General features: G+C 37.6%; 1 non-coding gene across 1 annotated transcript; it reads left to right on the top strand.

Moving 5' to 3' along the window:
• The first annotated feature begins 24,787 nt into the window (after positions 1–24,787).
• LOC131751695 (small nucleolar RNA SNORA70) lies at positions 24,788–24,922 on the top strand. The gene has a single exon (XR_009334263.1). It is a non-coding gene; the product is annotated as a small nucleolar RNA SNORA70 (small nucleolar RNA).
• The last annotated feature ends 1,356 nt before the right edge of the window (positions 24,923–26,278 follow it).

Genomic DNA, 26,278 nt, shown 5'->3' with positions numbered 1-26,278 from the left:
AGAAGCTGCAAGTCTTCTTATGACCTGGCCTCAGAAATCTTAGAAAGTCATATCCAATGCATGTTACTGGTCAACAAGTCACTAGGATCAGCCTAGATTCAAGAGGAAGGAAATTATCCTCTTCACCTCTTGAAGTGAGGGACAGAGGAAAAGAACTAGTGCCAGTCATCTTTGAAGACTATCACGATATCCATACTTCAGCTTGTACACTGTCCAGTGACTTCTATACCCTAGTATCTGAAACTTCAGAAACAGAAGGGAGAGGAAATTCAAACAGTTCATCTATATCCATACAACTTAATAGGAAGTATTCTAAAAATCATGTTTCTTTTGGTAAATGGGTATGGATGTTCCAATGAGAGCTAAACAAAGTTGAAAATATGACAAAGCTGCTCACTACATCAGAAACATACCTCCCACATCTCTGACCAAAGTTTGAAATATATCTAGTTAGTTCAGAGAAACACCCAAGTACATGTCAGAGACATCTCATTCCTTGCCCCTACATAGAATTAAGCATCAGATGCTTTTATAATTTTAAATGTATGTATCCCTTAGTAACATTCCCAGATAAAATGCACTATGTCTACTTAAATTTGAATTTCAAATAAATAACAAATATTGTTTTACAATAAGTATATTCCAGTTATTGCATGGAACATGCTTATGCTAAAAATAATTTACTGTTTTTCTGAAATTCAAATTTAACTGGGCATCCTGTAATTGTATTTGCTAAATCTGCAACACTATCCCCAAATAATATTATGGTTTTTTCAGACATTTTCCTCAAGTATATCGAGTGAAGAATAACTTGTACATTTAGTTTCAAAATTACAGTATTTTACTAAATCCCCAATATAATTTAATCCTTCCCTGCATCTAGGTAATCTATACCTAACTAAAAATAATCAAGGGCAAATTGATTATGAGCTTTCTGTAGGAATGAGGCCAGGCAGATAGATATCAAGGATACACAGAACACTTTCTTAAAGACATTGAGATAAATGTTATTTAACATTTCCCAGTAACTTTAGCATCATGACACATTTGCAGAATTAGTAAAGACTTTTTTCCTCTTGGCAACCATAAATTCCACCTTGTTACAATTAATGTTATTTTCTTCTCTTTTGGGTAGAGATGAAAACAGCTGGTCACCACATGAAAATACTTCATCTATTTAAAGGCAAATGTTATCTCTGAGCTTTCTCTTTTTTGAGCCAAATTATGTCTGCTCATTTATCTTCTTTGGTTCTAGTTCCAACCCTTTTATCATTTCTGTTTTTCTCTTCTGGCACCCTGTAAATTTTCCACATTTCTAAAACTATACAGATTGAAATGAGGTTTTATATTTTAATAAGACCTTAGTAGTAACTATAACCATACATATTGCTTTGCTTATATAATTCTGATCTTTAAATATACTATTTTAAATGCATAAATTATATTTAAAATGCACTGACCAAATATAGCTAAAAGCCAATAGATAAACTAAAGTGGAATTCTATAAAAGTCAAATAATACAAAAGAGGTCAGTAAAAGAGAAACAGGGGAACAAAAGACAGAAGTAATGACTGAAAATAAATAATAAGCCACCTAAAATAATAAGGTAAAAGAAGGTCTAAATCCAACCATAGCAATAGTTACATAAATATTAATAGACTAACACTCCAATTAAAAGGTAGAGACACTCATAATGAATCATAAAGCAAGACTCAACTAGATGATGTCTATAAGAGATACTCTAAATTTAATGTAAAGATACCGGTAGGTTGAATAAATGGATGGAAAGACTATATATAGTCTATACTATACATGCTATACAGCATGAAAACAGAAAGCATAAGAAGGCTGGAGGGGCTATTTTAATATCAGAAAAGTCTTCAAGACAAATATACAAGCTATAAAGAGGAATATTTCATAATGATAAAAGGGTAAATTCTTCTCAAGACCTAAAAAATTTAAATGTGTTAACACTTAAAAACACCCTTCCCGGGGCTTCCCTGGTGGCGCAGTGGTTGAGAGTCCTCCTGCCGATCCAGGGGACGCCGGTTCGTGCCCCGGTCCTGGAGGATCGACTGGGCCCGTGAGCCATGGCCGCTGAGCCTGCGCGTCCACAGCCTGTGCTCCGCAACGGGACAGGCCACAGCAGTGAGAGGCCCGCGTACCGCAACACCCTTCCTATGTATGAATCAAAAATTGACAACTTAAAGAGATAAGTAGACAATTCTGTGACGATAGTAGGAGACTTTAACACCCATTGTTCAACAATTTATAGGATTAGTAGACCAAAAAAATCCTGTAAAAATATAGAGGATCTAAACAACACTGTCAACAATCTTTACCTTATTGATATTTACAGAACACTACACTCAACCATAGAAGAATACACATCCTTTGTACTTTCACCAATGTAGACCATATGTTGGGTCATAAAATCAGTCTCAATAAATTTAAAAGAATTGAAATCATGTAGAGATTACCCTCTGACAACATGATTAAGTTAACATGCATAGACATTGTCTTTCAGAGATTTTGATTATCATTCACATTTTCCCACTTTTATTAACACAGTTTACACTTTCCTCTGTGTACAACCATCCTGCTTATTTGGGCATTTCTTCAATGAACCCAGGCTCTTTAATACTTTCAGGTATCTTCCTATGGGCCACTCCCTTCTATTTGAATGTTCTTTATAAATTAAGGAACACAACTTGCTTGATAGTGCACAGTCAATGAGCATGAACTAGCATAAAAGAAAACACCAACAGTCTCTTAAATTGCAGCTCCAATGTCCTGTCTCAGACCACATCAAACTCTCTGCAGCATTTGGTACATGGAAGCATCGTTTTCTTGGACACTCTTAACCTTGACCATGGCTTTCATAACACAGCGTTACCTATGGTTTCTAACCAACCTCCACTCTCTACATCATGGATCCCCACCCCCTGATTCTCTCCTTGGAACTCTTCTCCCTGTGTATTTCCCCAAAAGGATCTCATCATCCCTGTACCTTCCACCCTATTTATGCAGATCAATTTCATTTTTACATTTAGTTCCAATCTTCTTCTTGAGCTTCAAGTTCATAATCCCCATGTGGCTGTGTTGTGCATATACACTCTACACTATAATTCCATATGGGGAAGAAATAATTATATTTCTAGATTTCTCTTCATTAAGTTGCCTGAAGCTTACTCTGAGTACCCAGGCCTGTAGGAAATCAATCTCAGTCGTTATTGCCATTTCTTGCTCCACAAAGATAAGGCACAGTCCCAAATCATCTGGAAGCCTTTCCAGTCATCTCTCATAAGGCTTTTGAATGCCATTTGAATGTGAGATGCCTTTTGAATGCCCTCTGTCTCAGGTCAGAGGTTTCATCAAGTAGAGCTGCATTACTGTTTCCAGTCTACATACACTTGGGGCAGAACAATATTTAGTAAATCTAGATACACCCCCCAGTCTAGGTCTTACTTCCTCAGGCAAATCTTGTCCTCCACCCCAAAGTGCTGACAGATAGCAGCTCTAGATCTCCAACTCTCTGCACAATCCATAAACCTTCAACTTCTTCCAAGTGTGAGGAACAAAATCATTTATCTTCTTTTCTTGACCTCGAAAACACTTAATCCCTCTATTTGTTCTTTCTCTGGGACAGGCAGCATTACCTCTTCAATAAACTTGGGCTTTGTACAATAAAGAACATGTAACAGTTTTTGAGCAGTATTTGATTTCTGCTGGACAAAACAAAATTTCTGGGGCAAGGAAATGCTGAAGTTTGTTTGCTAGAACAAGAAAGTGAGGAAAATACACGGTGGGCACTTATAGATTAAGATCTCAACAAATTATAGAGTGCTTTCTCGATGACTTCTCCTACCATAAGCATTTATAGACAATTCACTATGTGCCAGATATCTAATTTATTCATCACACCCCTCTTCTGTAACATAGACATACTTCTATCTTTTACATCATCATTTTTTTTCAGCTAACATTTATTGTGCATCTTCTCTGTGTTAAAAAATTTATAAGAAGTAACTAATTTCATGCCTGCAACAACCTTATGTCAGAACTGCTATTATTATCCTTATTTTGAGATGGGAACACTTAAGTTTAGAAAGACTAAGCCACATACACAAGCAGTTAGTAGCATAGTTAGGATTTTAAATTCAAGATGATTAACACCAGCAACATCTCTCTTAACTCTTAACCACCATGCAATATTGCCCTTCTCCTTCATATGTTACATATATTTTAATGCATGTCCAGAATTGACCTGAAAACAATTCTTTTTCCCGTTTCCCTGTTTCTGTTATTGATACCACCAATTCTAGGTTCTTGGAGTTCCCACTCTGAAATTATGTTTGACTTCTCTTGCTCCATTCCGCCACCTGATAAGTCTTAGAAGTGCTACCTGAACCATATCTCTTCACTTTTTCCTCTTCTCCATTATTTTCAGATTCTTATGATATATTTATTCAACTGTTCTAATACCTTCCAAATGCTTTCTGGGTTTCTCATCTCTCCTTTCTCTAGTTCATCCTACATACTGTGCAAAGGAATCCTCACTAAGACACACATCCAGTTACTACCCCATTGTCAACTAAACTTGTTCTACATGTTTTGTTCTAGATATCAAGTCCTCTGCAGTACTTCTGAGCCTGCTTTTCCATTCTGATCTCTTGCATTATCCTCTACCCACTTATTTCATGTCACAGTGAATGTTGGCTATTAACGATTTCCTGAGTATAATCTTCAGCCCCTCTTCATTCTTTGCTTGTGTACATGTTATTTTCTCTCTCTGAAATACCCAAATATCCATTCTCTCTCAAAGGATCATATTAAATCCCCGTAACCTACTTCAGAAAAAAGTTTTTGGAAGAGATTGCTGGTGCTCGCCTATGTCCAGTGCTCCTTTCTTCCCTGGACACACAGAAACACTATACTCACCAGCCCTTTGCAGTTAAACAGCCACACGACTAGTTCCAGCCACCGAAATGTAGGTGGAAATAAGATCCCACATACTGTGCAGTGCTGCCAAAAAAAATTTTTTTAAATAACAATAAAATAAAATAAATTTTAAAAAAATCAAGGCAGATGTAATGAATCATACTTCTCTTTTAAAAGTCTAAGAGGACTTCCCTGGTGGTCTGTGGTTAAGATTCCGGGCTTTCACTGGCGAGGGCCCAGGTTCGATGCCTGGTCAGGGAACTAAGATCCCACAAGCCATGTGGCCACAGGTAAACACAACTTTCTAAATTCCCCTTTTCCAAGTATAATTTTCTCTCCTTTAAATCCAGAAATTAACTTAAAGTTTTCTCACGGCAAGTCTTATGCCATGTATGATAGTTATTTGTTTAGTTATCTAATCCTCTATATGAATAAGTAAATCCCTATTGGTCAAAGGGCTGTCTCTTCATCACTTTTTATTGAATTCCTACTATTTGAGAGGCACTAAGCTATGGTGTCAGTGATTCAGTGTCCATTACATGAATGAATAGTACACACTTAATGAATGCTTCTTAAATTGAAAATAATATGATATTTGGAATAAGAGAAAGAGGATCCATAATTCATTCAGATAAAGTCATAATCTCAGCAAATTAAAAGAAACATTGCCTATTTCTTCTTAAGGCTGTGATTTATATTCAACAAAACTGGATTACAGAAGTATCACAATTTTAGATATAAAAATATTTGACACTATAGATTTTGCATACTACCAAACTCATGGAACTCTACAATGTCAAAATCTTTCTTTTACTCTCTAGAATTTAACTCATAATCCTCAGTATAATTATCATCTCAGGTGACATGTACATAATTAGATAGCAAAGGCAGAATTCAACAATGAACAAGAGATAATAAAAGGAACAAAATCACCCTATAGTTTGATTGAGATCCTTATGTGAGCAAAATGTATATGTGATATTCTCTTAAATGGCTTGAGTGAGATTGATTTCACTCATTTCTGCCTTTTCCCAGAGTTAGGTGTATTGGGTACGGTTCAGGGCAGAATCTAATAGAATTTGTGACATGCCAATTCAATCACCTACTGCTGTAGCTGTAAACATGCATCCATTTTGAATTGCCCAGAATTTATTTAGCTGTTAATAAGAGATCAATAAGCCAATAAATATTTATTGAGCACTTGCTATGTCAAATCTGTACAGGAACATTGACTCTGGGCAGTTAAAAGGAATTGGTGAATTATTAGTCTTTGAAGAAAAGGCCATAAAGTATTGAAATAACCTGATAGACAAGTTTCGAGGCGAAAAGAAAATTCTGTTGAGAGATGAGAACACAGTGTCCATAGAAGTTAATTGAGATATATCTTCTGTTAAGAAAAAAAACACTTCGCACTGAAGGGTCAAGATGATCTGTTACCCCAGGAATGAATTAGAAATTTGAGATACTAGGATAAGGCAAAGACCATAAATAATTAAATATAATGTATGTCTATAAAGCTCTTTTTTTAAAAAAAAGAAGTAGAAGTAGAGTGTTTAATTCAGGTCCTTGAGAATCAGGAGGCAGGTATTTTCCACCTGCTGACCCACTGTGGGACACTGGGTAACTCAATTTGCCGATTCTGGGTGTATTATGTTCTCTGTTGAAAGGCACGGAAACAAACTCTGGAGTCTCTTAAGGAAAAAAATAAATTTAGTGGAAGGATACTGACTACCTCTAGAATCAAGAAAAATATTGAGCCAACAGGGTTTAAGAGGAAGAGGACTTAGGGATAACTGCCAGGGTCACAGGAGCAGGAACTCAGGGGCAGTGTCTCTAGAACTCTGAAATGGAAGGGCTGGGTCACAACCAGCTTCCATCCTCCTGTCACCCTGGAATGGAGACCCCTTTCAGCCTCACTTGGGTCTAGGTTTGAGCTGGTAAGGTACCCATTTGACATTCCTCTGGATATTCTGGTTACCAAAGAAGGACAAAAGGGGAATATTGGGCTCCCTAAAACCATACTGAGCCCCAATTTTCTCAACTCCTTTAAAGCAATGAGTCTAGACTAGAAGAGCTCTTGGATCCCTTAAAACTCTCATATTACTTGATTTCTTTCATTAAAGACAAAGAGTCCCATACAGCTAAAATCTATTTTAGGAGGTACATTAATCAAGGCCAATTGAAAGAAATACCCAGATTTGAAAGAACCAAAAAGACACATACTACACATAGTAATTTGTTTGTCACTAATTAGTTGTGTGATCATGGGTAAACCCCTTAAGAATTTCAGTGTTCAACTAAGTATGAATATCCTAAATAGATTGATATGAAGCCCATCACTCATCTAAGATTCTACATCAAATTGATATAACCTTAACCATAAATACCTGACTTCCTATAGGATAGTCTAGAATAAACATTTTGCATCCTAAGTTATTTCCTGTTTTGATCCCAGATTTTAAGCACTTCTATTTAAACTATTGGTATAAACTCTCTAAAATTAGACCCCTTTTTCTAATAAAATGAGGGATTAATTGCTCTGCAGGCAAGAGCTATAATCCACACAAGCAGAGGTTTTAAATTCAAATGGTTTTTATGAGAACACAGCTCTAGATAGACCATGCAGCCTGAAGTATATGACAGCTAAAAATAGCATTAAGTGCACAAGGGTAGAGGTTTGATGTTCGGAGGTAAAACATCAGAATATATTTTGAACTGAATAATGCCATCTGTTCTACATCAAACAACCATAAAACACAACATTTTGATGTTTTTATGCTGTGTTCACTCACCTTTCCTCTTCAAACCATCTCAATTATAATGTTCCTTCCAGAAGCAGGGATTGTTCCTCCCCTCAATTCTGCCAGGCCTATTTTAGCCTTTGTGAATCTTTCAGTGTGAAATTATCTGGCTGCTTGTGTACCCAGGGATCATCTACTGGGTTTGAAATTAGCCTTCAGAATAGTGCTTTATACTTTTTTTTTTAAAGATAATAGATGATGTTCATTTTTCTGATTGCAAAGCACATACTCAAAGGAAATTTGGAAAATAAGGGGAAAAAGATCATCTCCAGTATTAACTACTATTTATAAAGATATTCCCTTCTACTAGTGGATGTGTATATGTGTGTGGTATGTAACATTTTAAAGTTCAATCATATAGAAAGTAGTCTTTATGTTTTTAATAGCTGTATGGTACTCCTTCCTAGGGATAATTTACTAGTTTTCAAACTGTTTTGGAAGACTCTTCTTGACAGTAAAAAATTGATAAAAAACAAGCATTATTCCTAAAACATGAGCTGAATACATATTGAAATTAATAAAGCAGCTTATTAAAATCTTTCCATACTCCTCAGTTTTTCAGTCTCTGCCTAAAAAGACTCTATGTCTTTTCTGCTGATAAAATCTATGCTGAAGCTTGGCCAACTCTTACTGTAAAAAACAAAAGAAAAGGAAAACATAAGTATTTCTTGTAATTTATTTAGTCAGCTGCCATTGGATGATAAGTTAACATTTTAAATGGGTTTCATACAATGATCTGATTAGAACTAAAAATGCTGGTATATCTACCATTTCACATCAAGCTTAAACTCCTTACAGATGCTTATATAAGAGACCAAAAGGAAAAGGAAAAATAATTTCTGATCCTGAGAATTAGGAGAAGGGCACACACACACATCAGCAACAGAATTAACTCAACAAGATCTTCAATGAATGAAGATCAATATGTGATTATTTCTGTCCAGAGGTATATACTAAAGCCATGAGTGATATTTGTATTAACAGACTAATTATTAATCTTTTACTATAGACGTCTTTGAAGTCTTCACCTCCTCCTCCTACTTCTGAAAAGACTTATCTGTTCTTTTATTTGGCTACAGGGATAAATGAGAGACTTGGGCAGAGTTTTGAAGAAATGGTTGGAAAACTGGATTTGGGTGAGGTTTTACTTTGGATTGTGTGCTGTAATTTTCTTCTACCTTTGCTTCCCACCTAAACCAGATCTTTAGTAAAGATCTACATTATAACTAAAAGCTTTTGGATTCTGGTAGTTTTTCTCAGGGATGCATTGATGTTCTGAATTGACCCTGATGCAAGAGTAAGTGCTCTCTGCCTACAATACTTTTTTGAAATTTGGATGGTTGCGAATTTCCAGTAAATGTGTAATTCTGTCCCCGAGGAATGGTGCAGTAAAGTATAAACAGAAAAAAGAAGTAAAAAATCACAGAATGAGCAGTTAGAAAATTGAAAAGCCAGTGTCTTTGGGCACATCACTTAAACTCTTTGCTTCAGATTTATTATCTGTAAAATGGGGGAAATAATCTTTGAAACTTACTTTACCCTGATTTTTTTGTGAGTACTCAATGGGAGAACATTTTTAATTGCTTTGTAGACTAGTGAGTGCCTCATAGTGTAAATGTTTATATCTGTTTATAATGAAGACTATCTGTTATTAGTATTTCCCAGTTGGGATCCCTTTGCTTCTCTGATAGTCTATCAATAATATCTCATTTAAAGTCTGCTGCTCATAAACTGGAGCAGAGATGTCTTGAATAAATGTCCTCTGTTGGCAACACTGTTTCTCCTCATTCACACTCTGTCCATCTCCACCTTACTCCACGCCCAGCGCCCAGGGAGGTTGACCCAAATGGACAGTATCAATGGTCTCCCTGTCTTCTCTTCAACTTCTCTGCTTTCTGGAGGTACCACCAGAAGACCAGAGGGTGGAAGGAGAATGAGGGGACAGTATTCATTCCTGCTTTCCTCTGGCTGGTTATTGTGGGCTGACTGTGTCTCTTCTTCAGAGAACAGGTCCTGTCCAGGGCCTCTCCATACAATCACTCTTTCCAGGGTCCGGTCACTGCTTCCTCCATTTGCCCCTTCAGACCTAGTGGTGTTTGCTCCTTACTCTTGCTAGCCCCGAGGCACTTCACTAGACCTTGTTTCCTTAAAGATTGTCCATGCCTTTGTAAATAGTCCCTTTATTAAATCTCTTCAAATTACTCCATTTAAATGTGCCATCTGTGTTTCTTCCCAAACCCCAGTTGGTACAGGTCTCACCACCAAATTCATTTATATCTTCACCTGTTTTTCTCCCTTAATCTTTCATCATCAATTCCTCCAACCAGAGTCTGTATTGTTTTCCAGCCAGTGTTCCAGTTTTAGTTTCCAAAAAAAGACAATTTTATTTTGTAATGGGGAAGTTTATACTTTTCTTCTGTATTACACAGAAGTATACAAGTGAAAAGCTATAAAGGTAGAACCTCAAATATGAAACATTACACAAATGCAAGTGTTTGAAAGCCTCCCCAAAAACATAACCATATCCCTCCTATTACTTCTCCATATCCACTCTCACTAGTACAATCACACACACACACACACACACACACACACACACACACACACACACACACACACACACACACATCCCTGATTCGAAGTAGGTGAAAGGCCCACAACAATGGCCTCACTAAGTTGCATCCTTGGTTTTTAAGGAATAGACATGTCTGCTGCCTATCCAACTCTTCCAAATGCTCAGGAAAAAGGAGAAGAACCCTGCCAACCTAGTATGTAAATACACAGTCAGGAGTATGCAGAGAGGAGGGTACAAGATAGGAAGAAAGTGGTGGATACCACTTGTTTGTGGCTATACATGGAACACCTCCCAGAAATTTCCAGAAATAGCTAGACAGAATGATTTTGTTTTTAGGGTTCCGGATTGTTTGCAAAAGTAGAAGAGCATTAACACTATAAAAATATCACCTTTCCAAAGAACTGGGAAAACAAAAGTTATGTAAGTTTGAGATGGCTGAGGAAAAATAATGAGAACAAAAGAAGAATAGCATGATCCCTCAATACCAACAAATCTTCAGAAAGGAAGTGGGGAAAACTGTTCTATGATAGTTACTGAAGTGGTCAGGACCCCCTCCAGAGTATGATATGGTAGGAGAGAAGGGCGCATGTTTTCTCCGAAGCTCGCTAATGGATCATGCTTAGCTTTAGGAGACCCTGGTCAGACTCTCTGGCTGATTTAATGATGAGTCTATTGCTATTTAATGTTTTCATTACATTTTCAAGGAGTACAAAAGTTCATCCTTTTTAAAAGGCCAAGGGTGCACAGAATGTCTACAACACAATTACAAAAAGGACAAAATGGGAGTATTTTTAAAGCCATAGAGAGAAAATAAGTTAACAAAGACTTCAAATTGTTCTACTAAAACTCCAGGACATAATTTTCTCAGTTAACAGACGAATAGAAGACTGATCACCATGAATCTCTCTTCTATGTGGTAAATGGGGATAAAAACTGAAATGATGTTCCAGCTACCAAAAGAGGAAAAAGCCCCAACAAATAAACAGACATCATATAAAATGTCAGCGTGATTGAGAAGATGAGAGCAAGCATCTGCTTCCATACTCAGAATTTAAAGCCAGTTACTAAACTCATCATAATGTTCTCAAAATACTTGAGTTTCTTCAGCTCACGTGCAGCCCACGTTGCTTCACTCTATCTACATGGATACTTTATATTGCGTATTGTACTCTGATGAGAGTTGAATCACCTGTCACTACTTACTGTTGACTTCAGCCCAACATCCTTACCTCTAAGCCCATCTCAACACATCCCTAAATAGAAAGTCTTGGTACCATCAATTCCACCTTCATGCACTGATACCTTGGGCTAAGGACTGTACCTTCAGGAGTTCTCAATTCAATTGCCCAGTGCAGCCCAGTGCAGCATTTTATTCTACAAAATCGCTGACATAAGTTAATGAAAGAACTGGATCTCCACGACTTTCTTTCTCTCCAGGCCCTCATCTCTACTGCCTTACCTACTCAGAGCTCCTAGGGCTTACAGCTTGAAAATCACTTCTCTAAGCCACTAAAGTATTGATTTCTCACATTGTCCAAAGACATGAGGCTAAAATACAACAGATAAATGCATTAGGAATTAAGAGATAGAAAAATAGGGAGAAATATCCAGAAGAAAATAAAACTAATGTTTTTGCTTTCCTAATACATGCCAAGTATCATGTTACTCACTTTATATACATAATCTCATTTATTCTTAACCTCATCAGGCAGGGATTTTTATCTTCATCTTCCAGGTAAAGGAAACAAACTCAGGAGATTTGGGTAAATAAACCAAATGGCTACAGCTGGTAACTAAACACAAGAAATTGAGCCCAGGCCTATATCCCAAAGACTCTGTTCTTTCCATAGAGCCCTCCAGTTTCCCAAAGACTTTGCTATTACTTCTGGAGATTTAAAAAAAAAAAAAAAAAAAAATACTAGTTTCAGGTCAGAGAATATTCTTATCGATTCATTAAATAGTTAACTAATAGTGAAAATTTTTAGTTTAAGTTTGTATAAGACTATAAAAACTCAGTTCATTTTGACTTATAATTAGTTCTTTCAAAAAATAGTACTTTAATTTAGAACTCAATGTGTTGGTTGTAGTTTAAGAAACAGGGTGCCACAAGAGTCAGATCTGGATCCTAGATCTCAGTCTATCATGTGCAGGTTGTATGATATCAGATAAGTAACTAGCTTCCCTAAACCTTAGTTTTGTGTATGAAAAATGAGGAGTTGGGCCACACTAGAAGAATTTCTGGAAGCTGATTGACCCTGATTCGTGGCTGTACGAGAAGTGGGAGCCACAGCACTGCTTTAGAAATCCAGTAAATGACTTTCAAAAAAATCCAATGCTTGTTTAGGATAACATCAGAAAGGCCAATGCAATGGTGTATGGACAAAAATTAATTTATCTTGCTAGTCTTTTAAATGTATCTAGTAGAATATAAATCCCATATTAATTTGATGTATATCATCATCTGTTTTTAAATACATGAAAAAGTTTTTCATTAAAAGGCAGAAATATGGTATGGTCCCTTTATAGCTTTGACTCCTACTCCCATTCTACTTCCCATAAAGAATTTTATCCCAAATAAATATATTTTGTGCTTAGAAATATTTTATTGCATTATATAAATTTCCTCTGTAATAACAATATGTATATAAGTGAATTTTATTTTTTCCAAAGGTTCTTTCTAAGGTTCTGTGTGTTAAATTTTTTCTTCTGGATTGAATTGTCATTACAACTATTAGAAATACACAATTAACCAAAACAACATGATCACATCATAAAATCGGATATTTTTTAAACATAACTTTTTACTCGAAATGCATTTACACGAATGATACATATATATGAGGTTTTTCTCCTAATTAGTTCATGTATCTGTGAATGAGAATTGCTTAATTATAGAATAAAGTATAGCCCAGCAACAATATTATTTCATTTTTCATTTTTAGGAATGCAAGCCCTGAGAAATATTGTTCTTGAAAATATGTAGCTGAGAATGGAAGTTTCATTAGAACAATTTCATCCAACTCTTTAAACCCCATTATAGTTCCATGCTAAAAATCACAAAGTGATATCAAAAATTGCTTTTATGTTCAATTAATTGGCAACTCAGATCCCCTCCTTCAAGTTTGTTGAAATAGTTTAAAAATTGGGAACAATCTTACTCACAAAATTATTTGTTATCCATCTTTGGAGTAATTTCTCAGTTTACCACAGAAGCTTTACTAAGCTCTGTAAAATGACTATTAAATGTACTCATGACTAGGAGTGATACCCAAATATTAGCTTATAGTAAGATATGTAGTCAACCAGTCCAATTGGACTAGATGCAGGCCTCAGTGCTAGAGCAGGGTCTTACAGACACCTAATTGTATAGGGTATTAAACTTACGGTTGCTGGATCATGAAGAAGTCTTACAGGTCCCAGGTCCCAGGTCCCAGGTCCCAGGGGAGGGCTGGAGTAGGTCCACTCTAGGATTCAGAGAAGTAAATATTTATCAACCAATTTGAAAGTATGTCAATATTTTAACAAAAGAATGACTTCCTGTTATGCTTTCCTTCAAGAACAAACTGTTTATTACAATTTGAGTAATTGTTTATTACTCAAACAACTGTTTATTACTCAGAAAGGGTGGAGAAAATTGAAATGTTACATTTCAACTTTGCCAGTACAGTATTTTTTTGCAAGATATACCAACTGATTTCAATGTTACAAAATGTTACTTAGTATAGTTTCGGATCCACATTGCAACTTAACTTTTTTTTAAAATTAATTTTTATTGGAGTATAGTTGATTTACAGTGTTGTGTTAGTTTCTGCTGTACAGCAAAGTGAAACAGTTTTACATATACATATATTCACAATTTTTTGGACTCTTTTCCCATATAGATCATTACAGAGTATTGAGTATAGTTACCTGTGCTGTACAATAGGTAGTAGGTTCTTATTAGTTATCTATTTTATATAGTGTGTATATTTTTGATAAAATACTTTTGTCTTATTCTGGTTTAGATATTTTCACCATAACTTTGGAGCTGCTGATTTAGCTCAATCACTTTATAGACAATATCCACATCTAATCTTATTGAAAAAGTCAGTTCTAATTATCAGCAAAACCAGACTAACTTTTTGGCAGGAAAAGTCTAACCTTCTCTTTCAATTTAAATGGCTGCACTGAGATGCCTTCCCATGACGGCCACCTCATTTCTTGACACTAATTTTAACACTAACGGATAAAACATGGCACTTGGCCATGTTGAAATAAGGCACAGTGCCCTTCAGTGCTTTTCACCAATCATCTTTGTCTTTGCTTCACTCTAAAGGGAACCCCTCCCCAGAGGGACACAATCTGTGGCAATAGCCAAGGGATGGGAGAAGAGAGGTTATTAGAAGAAAATATCAGCATTCCTGCCTTCTCTTTCTTAAGTGTATGTGAATTCTGGCTGTGTCCGCATGAATCAAGTTATCCCATATCTAACTCCATGCTTTACACTTAAAAGAATCACGTATAAGACAAGGAAAAACACAAAGCTGGACTTCAAATTGTCCATTTGTTTTTGGTCTGGAGGTTTGTACATCCAAAAGTACAATGTAATAGTCGAAAACATGCTAGATGAATGGGAGGTATGCCTTTCTTTTGCTAAGTGGCAGGAAGGAGACTGTGAAAAGGGAAGGTAAGAAAGGAGAAACACCAGATGTTTTGACCACCACAAACTTTTCTCCTATTTTAGGATACAAGTTAGGGATCTGGAAATTCCTTATTCATTCTTAGGTAACTCTTATGAAGTTTCAGTGTACCTCTTGAGGTATGTGGGCTCCAGTCTGAAGGCTACTAGACTAGATGGTCTTTAGAATTTTCCTTTTGGGGGTCATGTTTTAGACAAGATCTTAATCATTTTCTCTAATGTAATCATAACCGAAAATTTGAAGCAAAAATCCCATCAAGGACTATGTTGACCAAACTAGGCTATCCTGCACATAGACACTTGGGCTGCTGCTGTGAATTGCTTTCAGTGGTGGAAAAAAGTTTTCCTGTGGGTCATTCCCACTCTCTCTCAGGAACAAATTTGTCAGGTGCTGGTAAAAGGAACCATAGCCTCTGGAATACAACAGAACAAAGCTCTATGGCAACTATAGTAATAAGATGGGCCTCCTGATATTCTGGATCAGACACAAAAACAAGTAGAGGATGCTGTGAGGTTGCAAGGCTGTGTACTTAGCCCAGTAGGAGATGTCGGAGAAAGAGACTGTGCTAAGTCTTGAAGGATGAGTAAAAGAGTTACCCAGGTGACAGAGATGGGGGTGGCTGGAGATAGGAGTGTGGGGGGCGGGGTGGGTGGGGAGTAGGTAATAGTATGCAACAATATGCAAATAATCCACATGATATGCTAGATAAGGCCATGGTAGGTCTATTTTATTCCTGGCCTCTCAAATTCAATAAACCTCGGTGGGGTCACTAAGGTCCTGGGTCAAAAATCTGAGCCTTGCTTCATCAAAATCATTTCATTTCATGGAATCTAAGAAGCAATTTATTTCAGACATGTTAAGACATGATGAAAAAAAGAAGAAACCATGTATGATTTGGCAGTTCACTTGGGGATGGTTGACTAAGTTCTGGCTGTCTGATTTATAACAACCCATCACATGACTGAGAAATAAATCAGGTGGGAAATACGGAGACTTTTCTAGGAATGGCATGTTCGTGTCCATGTCCCAGAAGGATCCTCCTTGCTATCTTTCTTGATAAGTAAATGCCTGGGAAACTCTATCAGGCATCTGAAGATTGCTAAGTGATGGAAAATCAGAGCAAAGGGATTCAGTTAATCTAGACCATAGTTTGTATCTTCAACAATGGATAATACAAAGTTTGATGGGTTAGTTTTCCTTCACTCCTGGAGACCTCATTCTAACAGCTGGAATGTCTATATCCGACTGATTCATGATTTTTGATAAATATTAGACACATATATGTCCTTGGAAAATATGGATGCATTTTTGAATAGGCATATCCATACTTTTCATAAATCGTGTTTTTTTTTCAAAAGCTTGCTAGATGGCAACGTAAAATGGTGCAGTCACTATGGAAAGCAGTTTGACAGTTCCTCAGTAAGTTAAACAATAAATTGCCTTATGACCCAGAAATTCCACTCCTGGGTCTATACCCAAAAGAACTGAAAACAGGTGTTCAGACAAAAACTCGAGCACAAGTGTATACAGCAGCACTATTCACAATAACCAAAGGTGACAACAGTCCAAATGTCCATCAACTGATTAATGGGTAAACAAAATGTGGTGTACCCATCCGATGGAATATTATTCAGTCATAGAGAGGAATAAAGTGCCAGTACAGGGTACAAAATGGATGAACCTTGAGAATGTTACACTAACTGAAAGGAGCTAGGCACAACAGGTCAAATGTTGTATGATTCCATTTACTTGAAATATCCAGACAAGTCCGAAGAGGCATAATGCAGGTTGGAGGTGAACAGGGCCTGGGGGAGAGAAGACAGGGCCTGGGAAGTGACTGCTTCATGGGCATGGATTTCCTTTGGAGTGATGCAATATTCTGAAACTCAATAGCAGTGATGGTTGCTCAACATTATGAATGTACTAAATGTCACCAAATTTTACACTTTAACCTGGTTATAATGGTAGATTTTATATTATGTGGAGTTTACCATAATTTTTAAAAATCACACATTAAAAAAAAACACTTGCTAGATACTTCAACCCTTCTTTCTTCCACTCAGGAACAAATTACCAAACTCTACGCTACTTTTAAAATGGCATTTGTGTTTAAGAGCATAAGTACTTCTTATTTAACAAGGGACAAAACAAAAAGACCTGAATTACCCACATTTAACCTCTATAGGAGGGACTTCCCTGGCGGTCCAGTGGTTAGGACTCCGTGCTTCCAGTGCAGAAGGCACAGGTTCCATCCCTGCTCAGGGAACTAGGACTCCACATGCCACGTGGCACAGCCAAAAAAAAAAACAACCACACAAGTCTATAGGAAATAATAGAATATCATAAGCTGGATGGATATATAAATGCCTATTACCAGGGCTTGATAGAATTGATCTTTCTCCCTCTCAATGGGATGATGACGTTAGCGAAACTCTTCTGTTAAAAGCAGGATACATCGCCCCCTTTTAAACTCTCTCCTCCATATAGCTCTGATTACACTGGTTTCTGATGTGATTCTTTTTGGGGGGTTTCACTTAGATAATATTATTTTGATTTATGTAATTCTTCAAGGTCTTCCATGTATGTTTTTAATTTGCTTGGTTTTTAGGCAGGGCAGAATCTATCAAGGGAAATGAAAAACAAGATCAACACTCCTCTGTTGCTGTGTAGTGCCTCTTGACTGTGTCCTGCACTATTTGACGTATTTGGGGATGGTTTGTGGAGCAGGTGGTAAGTGTGTGTACATTACATCAATGTTAGTGCAGGGTTCCAACAAGAGACAGAGAGAAAGTGTGCTGCTTACGTACCAGCAATTTTAAAGGCACGAAGGTCTGTAGAAGACTGAAAACAATACTCTTCAACAGGCAGGTTAGAAACAGGAGCAATTTAGATTGTTGAAGGTAAAGTAACCTTTTGTTCCAAATTATTAGTTAAGGATGATTTTTTTTTAAGCTCATGAAATAAAATACAAGCTTGACCAGTCTTCAAATGAAAGCAAAACAAAACAAAACATTTCTTGGCCTATCACAAGCTCTTGCTCCTTACTTAATTTCCAATAAAACAGAAAACTAGAACCGTTCTGAGTAAAAAGCACATTTTTCTTCTAAAAGAATCAAATGTGTTCTATAGGTTTCTATGAAAATGGTAGTTCAGGTGTCATCTACTTCCATTTTACCAGAATTTCTTGAATGGGTTACTTAAATTTACTACTCCTGGTCATAATATGACCAGCTCACTGAGTTATTGTGAGCATAAAATTAAATAAATTGCTGACATGGACTGAATGCCTGTTATGTGTCAGGCATAGTTCTAAGCACTTCACATGTATTATTCTTCATATCAACCTCACTAGGTGGACCCTATTAATATACCAGTTTGAGGGTAAATAATTCACCCAAAACCACACAGCTAGCAAGTGCTTGGACCAGAATTTGGAGCAGACAGTCTGGCTTCAGAATTTGTGCCCTTTGACAACTCTGCTATGTCGCACGGTGTCCTGCAGACAGGATGTACTTTGGGACATTGGCTTCTTTCCTCCCTATTTGTAGAACTGTGACAGCAGCTTTGCAGATGCCAGTCTTCACAGCATCTTGAAGAACAAATGTTATTTCACCTCTGATCTTCATAGCTCTGAACCCCATTCTGAAGGAAGAGATTTTACTAAGCTATTCTCCACCTGGACAAGGGCTGGTTAAGGCAGGAGAAGAGAGCTGGCCAGAATAGCAGTAGCAGGAATAAGCGGCCGTTTCCTAAGGCTGCCCATGCCGATATGGAGCAGAACGGCAGGACGTGCCTCAGGACAGAGCAGAACAGCAGGTCACTGGGAGCACTGAGAAGCTGGGAAACAACAGGACGTGTAAAGATAGTGCCCTACTGGCTATACTGTAGTTGAGACAAAAAAAAAAAAAAAAAAAAAAAAATCACTAGCAGTGAACCTCTCTTTATTTAAAATTGTGCTATTTTTGATTTTTAGAAATTTTGCATTAAAATTTTAGCTGTCTTGATCACTGAGTTTTTTGGTGCAGTGTGAATACCTCACTTGCCTCACCCTAGTCCCAGCCTTGACTCTGCTCTCATTGCCGGATGACCTGGGTTTCCTGCTGACCCTTCAACATAGCTGCATGGACTTGAGCAAACTCCTTGACTCATGTTCTCACCTATGGAATGGACATAAATCCCCTCCACTACAGAAGGCTTTAGTGATAATCAAAGGAGCTGATGTGGCAGAAGTGCTTCGGGCTATATAGATGTGGGTGAGAGGGAAATAATGCAGAAATTCATCATTCCCTGTACAGTTAGACTAGAAATTAGTGGTGCCCCAAATGGACCACTGGTGACAGAGAGGGAGAGGGAAATACTCTGATGGAAAGAGACCAGACCCTCAGGTGAGGAGGGTCTAGAAGGAAGACCTGCTGCCCCTTCCATCTGCCCTGGTGAAAGTAGAGACCCTGGAGCAGGGGCTTCTGCTTTAGCAGTTACATATTCCTTTCTCACTTCCTTATAGTTCTAGTTTATTCTCCAGGCACTTTTCTAGGGCCTCTAATCCCCAGCCTTAAAGGAGTTAGACTGTACCAAGTGAAAATATTGACAAAGATCTAAGTCCTGACCCACTGTCCTTGTGTTGATGCACTAACGGCTGAAAGGGTCACCAGATGTTTCTTCTTACCCATTTCAACCCAGCCTCTCAGAACTGGGGTGGGGGAACCTCAATCTCCTTTTACTACAGGGACTTAACGCATACCTTCCTGGTAAACTACAAGAAGGAGTTTGTGGATGAGGGTGTAAATGAGTAAACAAGGTAAAAATTTTTCAGAAGGGTCAAAACAATGTCTACCATCATCATATTGTTTCTAGATTATTCCAAGAGGACTTGTGCAAAAAGCACAATTTTAAAAAATCAGATAACACCACATCCATTTTGGTGTATTTGTCCTATTTTTAGTTTTTGAATGAATGTCCCCCAACTTTGAGTAATCTAGTCCCCTTCTCTATAGCTAAGATGCTGAAATGGAGGCCAGAGGAAAGGTTGATGAGTTTCAGATTGTTGGAGAAAAAAAGCTTGTGCACGAGAGTCAAGGGTCTCAGAACAAACTGGTGACTTGACGGGTGGCTGAAGGCAGAGTCTACTAAGCAGAACTTCACTTGGATGCTTGCTTCTGCTGCTACGTTTACAGCCAGTGGAATGACTTGATTGGGTGCTATAAATTATTGAGAATGTGTCCTCAGATTAGTCCTTCACCCACTTTATTGTGTCAATTCGTTTAACCATTCAAGACTAAGCCAAGTTGGAAAGAAATCCTAAGTTAGACTTCCAACTGAATTTTCTTTTTCTTTTTTTTTTTTTTTTTTTTTTTTTGTGGTACGCGGGCCTCTCACTGCCGTGGCCTCTCCCGTTGCGGAGCACAGGCTCCGGACGCGCAGGCTCAGCGGCCATGGCTCACGGGCCCAGCCGCTCCGCGGCACGTGGGATCTTCCCGGACTGGGGCACAAACCCGTGTCCCCTGCATCGGCAGGCAGACTCTCAACCACTGCGCCACCAGGGAAGCCCCACATGTGTCTTTTTGAATCATGGTTTTCTCTGGGTATATGCTCAGTAGTGGGATTGCTGGATCATATGGTAATTCTATTTTTAGTTTTTTAAGGAACCTCCATACTGTTCTCCATAGTGGCTGTATCAATTTATATTCCCACCAACAGTGCAAGAGGGTTCCCTTTCTCCACACTCTCTCCAGCATTTGTTGTTTGTAGATTTTCTGATGATACCCATTCTAACTGGTGTGAGGTGATACCTCACTGTAGTTTTGATTTGCATTTCTCTAATAATTAGTGACGTTGAGCAGCTTTTCATGTGCTTCTTGGCCATCTGTATGTCTTCTTTGGAGAAATGTCTATTTAGGTCTTCTGCCCATTTTTGGATTGGGTTGTTTGTCTCTTTAATATTGGGTTGCATGAGCTGTTTATACATTATGGAGATTAATCCTTTGGCCATTGATTTGTTTGCAAATATTTTCTCCCATTCTGGGGGTTGTCTTTTCATCTTGTTTATGGTTTCCTTTGTTGTGCAAAAGCTTTTAAGTTTCATTATGTCTCACTTGTTTATTTTTGTTTCTATTTCTATTACTCTAGAAGTTGGATCAAAAAAGATCTTGCTGTGATTTATGTCAAAAAGTGTTCTTCCTATGTTTTCCTCTAAGAGTTTTATAGTGTCCAGTCTTACATTTAGGTCTCGAATCCATTTCGAGTGTATTTTTGTGTATGGTGTTAGGGAGTGTCCTAATTTCATTCTTTTACATATAGCTGTCCAGTTTTCCCAGCACCACTTATTGAAGAGACTGTCTTTTCTCCATTGTATATCCTTGACTCCTTTGTCATAGATTAGTTGACCATAGATGCATGGGTTTATCTCTGGGCTTTCTATCTTGTTCCATTGATCACCTCCTTTGTCATAGATTAGTTGACCATAGGTGCATGAGTTTATCTCTGGGCTTTCTATCTTGTTCTGTTGATCAATGTTTCTGTTTTTGTGTCAATACCATATTGTATTGATGACTGTAGCTTTGTAGTATAGTCTGAAGTCAGGGAGTCTGATTCCTACAGCTCCATTTTTTTCCCTCAAGACTGTTTTGGCTACTCGGGGTCTTTTGTGTCTCCATACAAATTTTAAGATTTTTTGTTCTAGTTCCATAAAAAATGCCATTGTTAATTTGATAGGGATTGCATTGAATCTATAGATTGCTTTGGGTAGTACAGTCATTTTCACAATATTGATTCTTCCAATCCAAGAACATGGTATATCTCTCCTTCTGTTGGTATTATCTTTAATTTCTTTCATCAGTGTCATAGTTTTCTGCATATAGGTTTTTTTGTCTCCCTAGGTAGGTTTATTCCTAGATATTTTATTCTTTTTGTTGCAATGCTAAATGGGAGTGTTTCCTTAATTTCTCTTTCAGATTTTTCATCATTAGTGTATAGGAATGCAAGAGATTTCTGTGCATTAATTTTGTATCCTGCAACTTTACCCAATTCATTGATTAGCTCTAGTAGTTTTCTGGTAGCATCTTTAGGATTCTCTATGTACAGTATCATGTCATCTGCAAACAGTGACAGTTTTACTTCTTCTTTTCTGATTTGTATTCCTTTTATTTCTTTTTCTTCTCTGCTTGTCATGGCTAGGACTTCCAAAACTATGTTGAATAATAGTGGTGAGAGTGGGCATCCTTGTCTTGTTCCTGATCTTAGAGGAAATGTTTTCAGTTTTTCACCATTGAGAATGATGTTTGTTGTGGGTTTGTCGTATATGCCCTTTATTATGTTGAGGTAGGTTCCCTCTATGACCACTTTCTGGAGAGTTTTTAACATAAATGGGTGTGGAACTTTGTCAAAAGCTTTTTCTGCATCTATTGAGATGATCATATGGTTTTTATTCTTCAATTTGTTACTATGGTGTATCACATTGATTTGCGTATATTGAAGAATCCTTGCATCCCTGGGATAAACCCCTCTTGATCATGGTGTATGATCCTTTTAATGTGTTGTTGGATTCTGTTTGCTAGTATTTTGTTGAGGATTTTTCCATCTATATTCATCAGTGATATTGGTCTGTAATTTTCTATTTTTGTAGTATCTTTGTCTTGTTTTGGTATCAGGGTGATGGTGGGCTCATAGAATGAGTTTGGGAGTGTTCCTCCCTCTACAATTTTTTGCAAGAGTTTGAGAGGGGTGGGTGTTAGCTCTTCTCTAAATGTTTGATAGGATTCACCTGTGAAGCCATCTGGTCCTGGACTCTTGTTTGTTAGAAAATTTTTAATCACAGTTTCAATTTCATTACTTGTGATTGGTCTGTTCATATTTTCTGCTTCTTCCTGGTTCAGTCTTGGAAAGTTATACCTTTCTAAGAATTTGTCCATTTCTTCCAGGTTGTCCATTTTATAGGCATAGTGTTGCCTGTAGTAGTCTCTTAGGAAGCTTTGTATTTCTGCATTGTCTGTTGTAACTTCTCCTTTTTCATTTCTAATTTTATTGATTTGAGTCCTCTCCCTATTTTTCTTGATGATTCTGGATAATGATTTATCAATTTTGTTCATCTTCTCAAAGAACCAGCTTTTAGTTTTATTGATCTTTGCTATTGTTCTCTTTTTTTCTATTTCATTTATTTCTGCTCTGATATTTATGATTTCTTTCCTTCTGCTAACTTTGGGTTTTGTTTGTTCTTCTTTCTCTAGTTTGTTTATGTGTAAGGTTAGATTGTTTATTTGAGATGTTTCTTGTTTCTTGAGGTAAGCTTGTATAGTTATAAACTTCCCTCTTAGAACGGCTTTTGCTGCATGCCATAGGTTTTGGATCATCGTGTTTTCATTGTTATTTGTCTCTAGTTATTTTTTTTATTTCCTCTTTGATTACTTCAGTGATCTCTTGGTTATTTAGTAATGTATTGTTTAGCCTCTATGTGTTTGTGTTTTTTACATTTTTTCCCCTGTAATTCATTTCTAATCTCATAGCGTTGTGGTCAGAAAAGATGCTTGATATGATTTCAATTTTCTTAAATTTACTGAGGATTGATTTGTGACCCAAGATGTGATCTATCCTGGAGAATGTTCTGTGAGCACTTGAGAAGAAAGTGTAATCTGCTGTTTTTGGATGGAATGTCCTATAAATATCAATTAAATCTATCTGGTTTATTGTATCATTTAAAGCTTCTGTTTATTTATTTTTATTTTGGATGATCTGTCCATCGGTGTAAGTGAGGTGTTAAAGTCCCCCACTATTATTGTGTTACTGTCAATTTCCTCTTTTATAGCTGTTAGCAGTTGCCTTATGTATTGAGATGCTCCTATGTTGGGTGCATATATAATTTATAATTTGTATATCTTATTCTTGGATTGACCCCTTGATCATTATGTAACATAATGTCTTGTCTCTTGTAACATTCTTTATATTAAAGTCTATTTTATCTGATATGAGTATTGCTACTCCAGCCTTCTTTTGATTTCCATTTGCATGGAATATTTTTTCCATCCCCTCACTTTCACCAACTGAATTTTCATTTGCTGTATTCCTCTGTTTCAAGGACTGCATTAGTAAATGCTACAGCTGATATTTCTGTATTTCAGCTGCATCCCGTAGACCTGACATCGAGTCTGTGCTCCTGTTAGGAATGACGCATTTTGTTTTTAACACACTGATTTTTCCTATGGATAGTCAATATACATATTGTTAGAAAAATAAGTCATACCTCTCTCCATCCCCGGAAGTGCTTCAGGATCAGTCTTCACTAATATTATATAGTTAATCACAACAGAAAATGGGGAGGAGGCTAATGAACTTATTCATGACAGGATAAATAAAGATATCAGATAAACAAGTAACCAGCTCTGCCCAGGGCCAACTACATGGAGTTTGCAGGGTTCTCCTGGCTACAGAGTTTTTCCTGAAATATGCATACATGAGGACAAACAGAGATTGAGGCATCATATTCTAAGCATCTGATTCTAAGCTCCTTGATGAAAAATGTTCTGCTTTAGCATAGGAGAAAGGGATTAAGCAATGGAACATCTTCTAGGATTCCCAAGGTGTCTAAATTTGAACTGCTGTAGCAGCTTAGCTACAGCCAACTACAGGATTATCCAAACATCTTCAACTCCAGACTTCTCACTGTCATTATGAACCCTCTATCAACTGAACAAAGAATAAGTAAATTCCTGTGCTTAGTCTTCTTCATCCAGTCATTCCTCGAAAGCCCATTGAGAGCCTACTTGTGTTAGTAATCTATTGCCCCATAAAAAATGATCCATTTGTAGCCAATTAAGCCAACCGTGCTCTTTTCTACATGGGGGTCTGGCGTGTAATGGCTGCAAAAAGCAGTCTCCTCGGTAGTGTGTGCAGCCTGTTGCCTGTAAGGGTTGCCCTAATGGACCTTGGAAACAGCACTTTCCAGTAGTCATTTGTGACTGGCATGCTGTCCCCAGTCTAGGCTCCACACAGGTATACATGGTGCCTTTGGAAAGCCCCAGGGCACAGTGGCCAGGGTCCATATTGGCCAAATAATAATGTGAATCCACACCAAGCTGCAGAACAAGGAGCATGTGATTGAGGCCCTACACAGGGCCAAGGTCAAGTTCCCTGGCTGCCAGAAGAGCCACATTTCCAAGAAGTGGGGATTCACTAAGTTTAATACAGATGAATTTGAAAACATTGTGGCAGAAAAGTGGCTCATCCTAGATGGCTGTGGGGTCAAACACATCCCTAATTGTGGCCCCTGGACACATGGTAGGCCCTGCACTGAGAGACTTGACGCCATCCCCTCCTCACGTACGCCCACCAATAAATCCTACTTTCCTGTCAAAAAAAAAAAAAAAAAAAAATCAAAACATGGGTGGCTTAAAGCAATAAACATTGATTATCTCACATTTTCTTTGGGTCAGATATCTGGGCACAGCTTACCTGGGTCCTCTGCTCCAGAATCTCTCGCAGACTGTAAAGAAGGCATCTGTGGCTTTAGTCATCTCAAGGCTTGACTGGGGAAGGATGTACCTCCAAGCTCACATGGTTTTTGGCATCCTTAAGTTCCTTGTAAGCTGTTGTCGAGAAGCCACCCTCCGTTTCTTGCTCCATGGGCTTCTCCAATATGGCAGCCTGTTTGTTGAACATGTAAGCCAAGAAAACAAGAGTGAGAGTCTGCTAGCAAGAGAGGGGTCAAAATCTTTTGTAACGTAATCATAAATGTGACACCCCATTTTTCTGTCCATATGCTATTGTCAGAAGCAAGGCACTAATTAGGTCCTTCCTACATTCCAGGGTAGGGGGATTACACAAGGAGGTGAATACTAAGTCAGGGGTATCACTGGAAGCCAGGTCAGAAGTCACCAACCACACTTCTCTATGGCAGGCTCTGTGCTTTGTGATAAAAATATGGTGATGAACCAGAAGAATAAGGCTGTCTCCCTCCTGAAGCTCACTGTCTGGGTTTGAGATACTGAATCATGAAACTCCAGGAGACATATGTAATACGGAGACAAGGGAAAAAGCAGGAGGGTAGAGAGATTCAGCCATGCTTTCTTAGAGGTCCTTAGAGGTCAGGTGGATGAATGAGAAGTGGGTCTCTGAAAATTCCTTTAGAACTCACTAGGGCAATTTCCAGTATAGATGGAGTATATGGATGCTAACAGGAAGTAATTTAAAAGGTGCGAAATAACTTCTCTAATAAAACTGCTGCTTAAAATCTCTTTACAAGAAGACAATGCCTTTCATGTCTTAATGACAAATGTGTTCTAATGCAAATAGTT

Source organism: Kogia breviceps, chromosome 2 (assembly GCF_026419965.1).
Source record: "Kogia breviceps isolate mKogBre1 chromosome 2, mKogBre1 haplotype 1, whole genome shotgun sequence".
Classification (NCBI taxonomy): Eukaryota; Metazoa; Chordata; class Mammalia; order Artiodactyla; family Physeteridae; genus Kogia; species Kogia breviceps.
The sequence above is the reverse complement of the archived record's forward strand: the minus strand, read 5'-3'. Positions and strand labels throughout refer to the sequence as shown.